Below are 11,502 nucleotides of genomic sequence, written 5' to 3'. Positions count from 1 at the left end.
ATTGTTTCTCCTCATTCTTCCTACCAAAATGTATTACTTCACACTTCTGTGTCAAATGTCTGCCCATTTCACCAGTCGTCCCCCTGAAGTCTGTTACTATCCTTCTCACTGAATGACTTGTGCAAATAAAACAGTTAGTCTCCTTCATATAATTCAATTACTTTTTTTTAAAAAGAAAAAAAAATGAATTAACCACTCGTTTGATTTAAACATTATAAATAGTAGGAAAGTGGAAAATCAATGCTAAAAATTTGAAATATCTAATAATTTAAATTAAGCAATGTAAACAATGCAAAGTGAAAATTTAGTGCTAAAAATTGAATTATCAGATTACTTGAATTAAAAAGACTTTGTTTTAAGAGGCATAATTGTAATTGGAAATAATACACAAATATTTCAGCATTGTAATGTTCCACTGCTGGATCACTGCAGCTAGAAACCCTCAGGGAACTAAGTAAATAGTTGAGCGCAAGCTAGTGGCAGAAAATTGGAATGCCCAACAATATAATTTACTCTGCAGGTCCTTTGAACTTTACACAGATACTTCGGTGATCCTGATTTCTTGCCTCTCTTCCAAAAAAAGTCAGGCCCCAAACTTCAGACTTGCAGTATTTTCCATCCTTCCACTGAATTAAAAAAAGTTGCCAGCTTCCTTAACCACCATTTTACTGATACAAGGAACAGAGAATCAGGAGGTCTGCATTTCAATATCGAGCAAAATACATCTAAACAAAAATCTTACCTTGCAATCAGGTGTCCTTTTTTCTTCCCAACCCTTACTTGATGGTGGCCGGGAAGAAGTGTACATATGTGGAAGTATGGGAATGAAATCCACACCAACAGGTGGAGGAAATCCTACTACTGGGGGATGCATTATTCGTTCCCACTGTAAAAACAAATTACACAATAATTACCATATTTTGCATCTAGAAAAATAAGTTTCATTTAAAAGATATAAATTACAAATTAGTACTTAGTCCAGTCTGTTTTACTCCTTAAAAAAAACTCAGTTTATCTAAATGCAAGATTATTTATCTTGTGCTGTCTAGAACATTCTAACTGAATATTTATAGCAATAGCTAGTGTGTAGAAGATAAGTAAAAACCATTGGGAGACACTACAGATTCAGAATGGATAAATATAACATTTTTTGAAAGACAGTTGTAAATTCTCATTGCTAAACAAACAGTGGGATGAATTTTCACCTTTACCGCTGGATGGAGAACAGCCGGTAATGGATTAGTCGCCCGTTTTACACACCACCCAATTTCTATTTCCATTGGCTTCAGTGGATATTGGGCGGTGTCTCAGCCTGGCGGCTGATGAAAATTCACCCGAGTGAATTCTAAAATAATTTTCAGCAAACAGAGGTTCAACTATCTCTGCACGCCCCTATGCACTTTGTGCTATGTATGTCAATGAAAGATTAATACTGTAGAATTCCAATACTTTCCTTTGCAATAAAAATGTAAGAGAATACCTTTTGTGGATGCTCCATTTTAAGTGTTATTTATTCTATCCAGGCTTCAAGGACAACTGAACTTTCCCCCCCTTTGTTATCAAGGAGACCAGAAGCATACTGGAACGCTGCCGAGGAAACTGCACAAAGGTCACATCATACTGTGATCTGATCAATTTTTCATATTCTGATGAACTCAAGAAAAGCACCGGGTTGGGGTGATAACTTGAATTCTACAGCATTTTACACATCTGCAAAGGTTAGTGACCATCACTGCACAATTGATAAATAGGGAGCACCTGTAACATTACAAATATTGGGCTAATCTATATTAAATAAATTCTAATACAAGTGCTGTGCCAACTACAACTGATTCATCAACAGATCAAAAAACCCTGTTTTTTTGTTACACACTAGAACATATTAAAATGAATAAAGCCCTAGTTAATATATTCTGAGCGAGCCTTGTGCTAATAAGGCATTTTTGGCCTACGGTGTCAGCAGTGGGTCAGTGGATAGCACGCTCATCTCCAAGTCAGAAGGTTGTGGATTCAAGTCCTACTCCAGAGACTCGAGCACAAAATCTAGACTGACACTCCAGTACGGTACTGAGGGAGTGCTGCACTGTCGGAGGTGCCGTCTTTCAGATGAAACACTAAACCGAGGCCCCATCTGCTCTCTTAGGTGGATGTAAAAGATCCCATGGCACTATTTTGAAGAACAACAGGCGAGTTCTGACCAATATTTATCCCTCAACAAACACCATCTGGTCATTATCAATTGCTGTTTGTGGCACTTTGCTGTGCGCAAATTGGCTGCTGTATTTCCTATATTGCAACATTTCAAAAGTACTTAATTAGCTGTAAAACGCTTTGGGGTCATGAAAGGTGCTATATAAATGCAAGTCTTTTCTTTACTCTTTATAATTCAAAGTTGCTTTTTGAATGATCCAATAGTTTGATTTAAGCAACATAAATAATAGCATGATGAGAATTTATTGCAATTTTTTTAAAACCAGAATTGAGAGGAGTAGACTGTATTTGGAAATGATACACAGAATCTTTGGTGTTTATTTAGTCATCGATCTCAATGTTGAAATTCTGCTATGAATTTTAAGTTATACCACATACCACATATGCCTAGTTCTTTGCAAACATTCTTAGATTTCCATTTTTAATAATTATTAAAAAGTCTGATGAGTCACCACCTTGCATAAATTTGTGTTCCTACAGATTACACAGAATTTACAGCACACCAACATGCCATTCGGCCCAACAGGTCTATGCCTGTGTTTATGCTCCACACGAGCCTCCTCCCACATCAGCATACCTTTCTCCCTTAGGTACTTGTCTAGCTTCCCTTTAAATGCATCTATGCTATTTGCCTCAACTACTCCATGTGGTAGCAAGTTCCACATTTTAACCACTCTAGGTAAAAATGTTTCTCCTAAATTCCTTATTGGATTTATTAGTGACTATCTTACATTTATGACCTCTAGTTTTCGACTCCCCCACAAGTGCAATATCTTCTCTACGTCTACCTTATCAAACCCCTTTATGATTTTAAAGACCTCTATTAGGTCACCCCTCAGTCTTCTGTTTTCTAGAGTAAATGTCTCAGCCTTTCCTGATAGATATAATCTCTCAGTTCTAGTATCATCCTTGTAATTTTTTTTACACCTTCTCTAGTTTCTTCCATATCCTTTTTGTAATATGGAGGCCAGAACTTTACACAGCACTCTAAGTGGGGTCTAACCAAAGTTTATACAAGATTAATATAACCTCTCTGCTTTTCAATTATATTCCTCTAGAAATGAACCCCAATGCTTTGTTTGAATTTTTCATGGCCTTGTTATCCTGTGTTGCTACTTTATTGATTTGTGAATCTGTACCCCTAGATCCCTTTGCTCTGCTACCCTATTTAGAATATTATATTCCAAAGAGTATGTGGCCTCCTTATTCCTCCTACCAAAATCATCACCTCACACTTATCTGTATTGAAATTCATTTGCTATTTACACACCATACATACATCATTGATGTTAAGCTAACTGGTCTATAGTTCTATCTCTCGTTATTGGGGTAGCTCTATATAGTTGCTTTTAATGGGCACTGATCAATTGGTTTGCTTCTTAAGGGCACCAGTGCAGTATGGGGAACTAGCCTAATTTCCATCACAAATTGATCCTTAATAAGCCTTGATGTGGAGATGCCGGTGATGGACTGGGGTGGACAAATGTAAGGAATCTTACAACACCAAGTTATAGTCCAACAAATTTATTTTAAAATCACAAGCTTTCGGAGATTATCCCCTTCGTCAGATGAATCGTCAGATGACGAAGGGGATAATCTCCGAAAGCTTGTGATTTTAAAATAAATTTGTTGGACTATAACCTGGTGTTGTAAGATTCCTTAATAAGCCTGGCATACCAGTTTGTGCACAAGGTTCCAGCACTAATCCACATTTCCCTGTGCTCAGCAGATCAGGCATAGTGTACATCTTGAGCCTCTGTACCTGACACTACGGGCTGCAGTACCCTAAGCAATAAAGCACAAAGCATATTTTCTACCTCTAACTATGTCACACCCCAACTCTCCCCTCACTGCCATGTTACTATTAAGATCATGTGAATAACCAAAGTACCAGAATATACATTCAGGTGAAAACTCATTGGCTTTTGGAATCATGAATCAATCTTTACAACCTCAAAACTGGAGGAGAGCAATGCAAGATAAGCATCTTAGACATTAGTCAATTGACAAAGATGTATGCTAAGATTTTAACAAAAATCTAACTGTATGAGGATTGTTATGAGCATGCTGGTAAAAGTTATATTTGCAATAGCACAACTTTGTGCTTATGACAATAAAAATTTCCAAATGTCACATTTCATAGGGTAATATTGAATCCATGACTCACTATAAATCTCCTTTTGAAACCAGAACAAAGTCTGTGCTCGGCCATGTCACATTTTTGCTTTATAAATACACAGAAGAATAATTAGATTGGATTCTAATACACGGTCTTAATACAATTGAGAAATTCTGATGATCATATACCACAAATGCAAAGATGGAGCAGTTTGTAAATTATCATTCAAGTCTGTGATGGTGTTCCAGTGTGTCTATATAAATACAAGTTGTTGTTGTGTAACTCACCAATTCATAATATATTTGCAAATGGTTAAAGCGCTAAGCCTAAGCAATTGTTTGCTATGATAGTCTTATGAATACAGTAGCAATGGTTATATCATGTGACACAGTGAAGCATTACAACAGCATTTATGAGGTTCTTAGATATATGCTACCAGAGAAAAAAAGCAATGATTTAGAACAATTTTTCACACTATCATACTTGGAAATTATATAGCATTATTTAAAATATTTTTCTAAACAAACATTCAGGGCTTCTAATTAAAACTAATTCATAAGCTTCATGTATGTCAGTTAAAGGGAATCAACATTTACTTTAACATTTGTAGGATAAAATTCAATAATTCCTTTTGTAACTTCTATACAAATCAAGTTTCCCTAAAACATATATCTTAAACATTTATACAGAAAATGCTGGAAATACTCAGCAGGTCAAGCAGCATCTGTGTTCCTCACCCCCAACACCTGCTCTCCTTCCCATGGCACCTTCCTGTGCAAGCGTAGGAGATGCAACACCTGCCCTTTCACCTCCTCTCTTCCCATCGTCCAGGGCCCCAAACATTCCTTCCCGTTGAAACAGCGATGTACTTGTACTTCTTTCAATTTAGTATACTGTATTTACTGCTCATGATGCAGCCTCCTATACATTGGGGAGACCAAATGCAGATTGGGTGATTGCTTTGCTGAACACCTCCATTCAGTCCGCAAGTGTGACCCTGAGCTTTCAGTTGTATGCCATTTTAATTCTCCGTCCCACTCCCACTCTGACCCGATGAAGCTGAACGGAAGCTCAAGGAACAGCACCTCATCTTTCGATTAGGCACTTTACAACCTTCCGGACTCAACATTGATTTCAATAACTTCAGATCATAACCACTGCTCCCATTTTTTCGGACAACAGGTGCCAGTAATGGTTCCGCTGTTGCCATTTACAGCTCCTCTAGACCCATCTTTTAGTTCTTTACTTGTCCCTTTACCACCCTCCTTTGTCTTGCACCTTCATTCCTTTTGTTATTTAATCACTACGGTCCTCCACCCCATCACAGACCTTCACTTTTGTTCTTTCCTCCCCTCCCTTGCCTCTGTACTTGCTTAAAAACTGTTAAAAGCTTTACTTCTTCCAGTTCTGACGAAAGGTCATTGACCTGAAACGTCAACTCTGTTTCTCTCTCCACAGATGCTATCTGGACCTGCGAAGTATTTCCAGCATTTTCTGTTTTTATTTCAGATTCCCAGCATCCACAGTATTTTGCTTTATCTTCTTAAACATTTCATGCTTGGTATTTGTCCATCTGTTATACATCACAAACACCTATGCACCTCCAATGTTGACTCCATCAACCTCCCCAGCTGCAAGGTCAGGTTAAGTCCAGAGTGCATCCTGCTCAACTCAGAACTCAGCTTCCTCTTCACATCCGATCCATCACCCAAGACTGCTTTCTTTCACCTCTCAAACATCATCTTCTCACTTCCACCCTCCATAAAATGTCAATCAGAACATTGGATCTTATATTCTCAACCATACTAAGACCTGTCTTATCATCACCTTGCCAAATGACCAGTGTTTCAGAAGATCGACTTTAAGATTCGCTTCCTCATCTTCAAACCTCTCCAACAGCCTCACCCTTCTCTATCTGCAATCTAGACCACTTATCCCTGTTAGCAACCTCCACACTTCCAATACCAGTCTATTTCTCATTCTTTGCTCCCTCTGCTCCCCTATCAGCAGTCACTGTTTCAGCTATTATGACTCCCACCCCTTGTTTAGCATCTCCACCTTGTCACCTCTTTCCCTGCCTACTAAACCCTCCCAAAGGTCCTTCTCTGTCACCATGCTTTCTCTCCCTCCTAACTGCTCTTTTTCCACCCTGCTTAATATCCAATCATTATCCACATCTTGTAAAGTTCTCCAAGATCTCTGTTGATCAGAAGCACTATAGAAATGTCAACAGCTGTTGATAATTCAGTATCCAGAAAGCCCCAAGTGAAATAAAACAAATATATATCCTAGTGCTTTTATTATTTATACAATAGTAGTAGTAGCAAGGAGATATTATTTTCTGTCAGCTTTGCAAACAATTTCTCCTTCCAATTTTAAGTTGAATAGATTAACAATAACATATTGTTAAGTGATTTTCTTTTAAGCAATATTCAGTTCCTTGCACTTTGTGTGTATCTTCCCATATTTCCTAAGAGCATTCCTTGTGTAATCACATCAAATTATGAATTATGTTGAAGTGTACTGCATATCACATTCCCTACCTGCATATTTGGAAGTGGAAGCTGGAGAACAGCTGGTTCTGGTGCAGAAGGCATCACCATCAAAGGAATGAAAGAATCGTAAGGGACCTGCCATCCCAATGGAACCTGTAGAAACTCAGGAGGGGTGTGTGGAGAGGGCAGAGGATGAAGCTGGGGAGGGCCAATTATTCTGAAAAGACCAGGTACAGCTGGAGCAGTCCAAATCAAGGGAGGTGGTTCTCCATTCATCTGCCAGATATGATGTTGTCCTTTTGATCTTGGAACTGGAACCATCCTACATCTTACATCCCACAGTCCCAGAGTGTTGCCTTTTAGAAACATTGTCAAATGAGGTGCAGCATGTAAAACGAAGATGGAACAGGGAAGCAGTGCAACGTGATGTGGGAATCAGATAACATTTGTACAGGTCTACCAGGTGTTCATCTAATAAAAGAAGAAAGAATTATCTACGTATTCTTGTTCTGGCTAACAAAATTCTTCCAGAGCCCAACAGCAACCTTCTGAGTTTGTTTTGAAATGTTAAGTAAAAAATACTTTCAGTTCCCATTCACACTTAGAAAAAATTAAATCAATTAACAATTAGCTAATTGTTGAGAATCAAAAGAAACTTCCTTCAAATGCATATGTGGATGAGGGGAATAAATACATAAAATTGAATAGAATGGTTTGAATATTCAATAAAATGCATTTTCTATTTTCCCATCCAAACATCTCTTCCATCCAGTCACAGCATGCAGAAAGTTTATGTAACTGCTTTATAGATTTTAATAATGTCATTTGAACCTCTAATTTCAAACCACAAGATTGTTAGTATTTTTTGAAGGGTGACTTTCTTCCCCACTTCAAAGTTCAGTTTGAGATTAGAGGAGTGTTTTCTGCTGCTTTAAATTTTCAATAGTCAGATTTCCATTCAAGATAATAAAAAAAATGCTTAGGAAAACTACAGCATCCATAATGCTTTGTGCTGACAGTATTACATACACATCTTCAAAAGTGTTGCCTATGAAACATTGCCTAGACAGGAAAATTAGTAACAAAAGTAAACAAACACAACAGAGTAAGAGTTTTAAAAAAAAACATGAAAAGTACAAAGAATTTGAAGGCAATTTCACTGTACTCATTTAAAAGCAAACCCATTTAATTTTTATGATAAAAACTGCAAAATTATGCAGTTGTACTTTTCACTAAACATCCACACCAATAAAGGTAATCAGTCAATTCAGTTATAGTTTAACCCAAAACGTCAATGCTATTTCTAACATGCCATATTTCACATTTATTTTATCATTGCCCCCCTATACCTATAGTTTGCATCCAATATTCTTTAGCAATACAAGTCTTATTACAGTCCCAATGGTCATGCAATACATCACATTTAAGATCATTTTTATGTTAAAATATGACAATTGATCTCGTAAAATAAAGCACAATGTTGCCAAGATGGAAACATTCTGCTATATGTTTAGCACCAGCATTAAATAAGATGGTTCACACAAATGATATTTTAGTCCTGAAATATAATTTACAAATAAAACTTACTCAAATAGATACTGTATGAAGTATGGCATCATGGTTAAGACATGAATAATATTGAGGTTTCCCAGACAGTTGTGCGGGCTTTAGATTTGTTTTTAAAACTCAACACTAGAGTTGTAACAGCCTTTGGCATAAAGCAAACAGCAGATAAGGCAAGCCATTGATTTCTATTTGAAAACACAATACAAATATTTTTAAGGAAATAGATCAGTCTGGTTTACAAACGATGGACGTCCAAGACTACGCATTTCATAGCTTTTGCTCTTTAGCAATTATGCCCACTTTTTGCAGTATTTTTTAGCTGTGCCCCATGAAACAGAATAAGCACAAACCGCACGCTCGGTTGGTGTATCAAACTGACAGCATCCTATCCGGCTACAAGCAGCATTGTGACTGCAGTGTAGGAGCGCTCCGGGGCTTTCCAACATAATACCAGAAGTGCAGATTATTTTTTTAATTTTTAATATTTTTTTGAAGGGGGGGGGGGCTTGGTTTTGGCGGCACAGTTAGCATTCCACGAGAGCCGTGTAAATGTGACTTACGTGGTGGGGAGCTCGCTCTGAATATTTATCATCACCTGGATTTCCGCGCTCCTTTCCCTCCCGGATGGTGAGTCAATTGGTGCAAATTAACACCATTCACTCACTTTCGCCGAATATTCTGATGCGCGACACACGTCCAAAACAAGTTTCGTATTTGAATTATTAGAGGCATCCGTGTTTCTTTTAATAAACCGATACAGAAAATATGTGATTATATAGTAAATGATCTGGGAACTCTTTTTTAAAAAAAAAAATTTGTCTGTTGTCTCTCAGGAGGAAAAGTCACCAATACTGAGCAAGAAAACACACGAAGCGAGAAGAAGGGCAATTTGAAGGGGGGAAAAAAAACACAAGTGAGTTCTTACCTCGAGCAGACGTCTTCTCTTCAACATGTCAACGCGTTTCGAGTTTGTCAAACGCAAGCGGCTTCTTTTTCTTACATGACAATTATCGTCTCTTAGAGAAAACACAAGTATGTGTTGGAGTCCCCTCCGTCAGTGGTATTGAGGCGACTCCACTTAGGCAAGCTGGAAATGCAGTTAATGGTGATGATAGTTTGAAGAATCCAGGGAGGGGGAAACACTGGCCCCGAATTGCCAGAGGTAACCACGAATAAACGCGCTTTTTTTTTTATCCCGATAGCTCCGAGCAATCGCAGCGCGCTCACCACACACACACACACGGGGAAGATCTTTTCCTTCCTGCTCCTGCCTCCTAGCTCACACAGCAGCTGAACGACGCCACTGTTACCACCCTGACTGAAGTCCCGTTTGGCACAATATAATCTTGTGTTTTGATATCTGGTCGTGCTCGAGGACAGCTTTGCTGCAATTTGGCGAATGTCAGTTCATCTATTCCACTCTATCGCGATAATTAGAAAGGAAAGCAGGTCAGGGCTTTTATTGATGAACTGATTCTGGGAAACAGGTGCACTCAGGCAAGCTGCCTTTCATGGGGCTGCACTGACTTATTGAGTTTGCTATGTGTCGAGGGCTGGGATAAAATGTAACCATAACTGAATAGCTACAGAATCGTGTAGGAACATTTAAAAATATTCCTTTTCTCATTGTTTTAATTACTTTTTTTCGTCCAATAGTTGGGAAATTTCATTTTATACAGTTTAGTTAAAAAGGATAGTCATTAACAAAAACAAATGATGATGAGAACAGGTTTGTTAAATGATTTTCAGGAGTCATCAACAAAGCATCTTGAATTTGAGCTAGAAGTTATCTAGTATTTTGTAAGCTGCTGCATTATAACATAAAATTAGGCAAGACAATTTGAAGGATTTTGTTAGATGTGTTATTCAATGAGATCACTAGTCATGAAAACAATGAGATTGCACCAGGCCTAAGGGAATATCCTGAAGAAATCTTAAATATCCTGAAAGTTCCCCAGGATGATGATAACATTTCTATGATCCTCTTACCAATTTTTTTGTTCTCAAACATACTGTGCAATGTAAGGATTCCACTCAGATTAGGAAAGCCAGGATAATGCCTCTTCTCAACCATCCTATGTCTTACATGTTGAAAAATATTAGTGTGATATGTGCATATTGCCTTGTGTTAGCGATTAATATATGTCCAAAGTTTCCACCTCCTGCTGAGATTTTTTTTAAAAATTTATTTACTTAGTTTGGCAGTCCTTTGACAATAATGCAAATTCACAGTCATAAACTTTTATGGAGTCCATTGCTCTACTTGTAAGATTAAAATACCAGTTTGATTCACCACTATGCAACTAATCTTCAAACACATTTTCATTATGTGGGCAGTGATAAGAAAGGTAAAATTTTGGTTCAAAACTATATGGTATTCAGTGACTATTAAGCAGATTAGAACACAGGACAATTAAGTTTCTAATGAAGGTCAAAATTAGATGCTAAAGGAAGAGCATACAAGTGGGCAGAGCCAGATAAAGCAACATTTCTCAGAAATGTGCCCCTGGGGCTTCTCCACTGTTCACAGCTACATGAAGTAGCTCACAAAAATGCCATCATGTCCAATAATAAATCCAAACACAGGCAAAAGTCCAGTTCATCCCAACTTTATTAATATATATGCATATTTTGTATTGAAATTAGATTAAAGCAATTTACTTGGATACTTCTCTAGGCGAATGCTACAAATTACTTTATGCAAATTTGACTTTTGATTGCTTGAGACTGAAGATTGCATAAAACTAACAATGTGATACTATCTCTTCAACTGTTTTCAGCTGAATTCCCACATGCTAGGTTTTGGCAGGATTTCCGGACATATATAAATGACATTGTAGGCCACAGAGAATTCAAGGTAGATATCCTAATACAAGTTATAGTGAGTATATTTTCTGTCAGATCAATAACACTATCAGATACAAGTCAAAGCAACATTTGTGATAACTAGAAACAGTCAGTTGAGATGTAAGAGGTCTGACCTCACAGACCTAACATTTTCTCGTTTTGACTGCCACTGTTTTCCCCTGGTATCTGCAACAGGCTTGCTCCAATGCTTCAATCCTTGAGCAAAAGGATTAAAAAAATATCCAATTCTGAACATTCTGAGAC

The 11,502-nt window shown here is 37.6% G+C and overlaps 1 long non-coding RNA gene across 1 annotated transcript; it reads right to left on the bottom strand.

The window, feature by feature from the left end:
* Window positions 1-750: 750 nt before the first annotated feature.
* On the bottom strand, window positions 751-9,797 carry LOC137340098 (uncharacterized). The gene is made up of 3 exons (XR_010966703.1): window positions 9,317-9,797; window positions 6,874-7,296; window positions 751-886 (listed from the first exon to the last, which is right to left on the bottom strand). It is a non-coding gene; the product is annotated as an uncharacterized lncRNA (long non-coding RNA).
* Between the last annotated feature and the right edge of the window lie 1,705 nt (window positions 9,798-11,502).

Source organism: Heptranchias perlo, chromosome 21 (genome assembly GCF_035084215.1).
Source record: "Heptranchias perlo isolate sHepPer1 chromosome 21, sHepPer1.hap1, whole genome shotgun sequence".
NCBI classification, from domain to species: Eukaryota; Metazoa; Chordata; class Chondrichthyes; order Hexanchiformes; family Hexanchidae; genus Heptranchias; species Heptranchias perlo.
The sequence above is the reverse complement of the archived record's forward strand: the minus strand, read 5'-3'. Positions and strand labels throughout refer to the sequence as shown.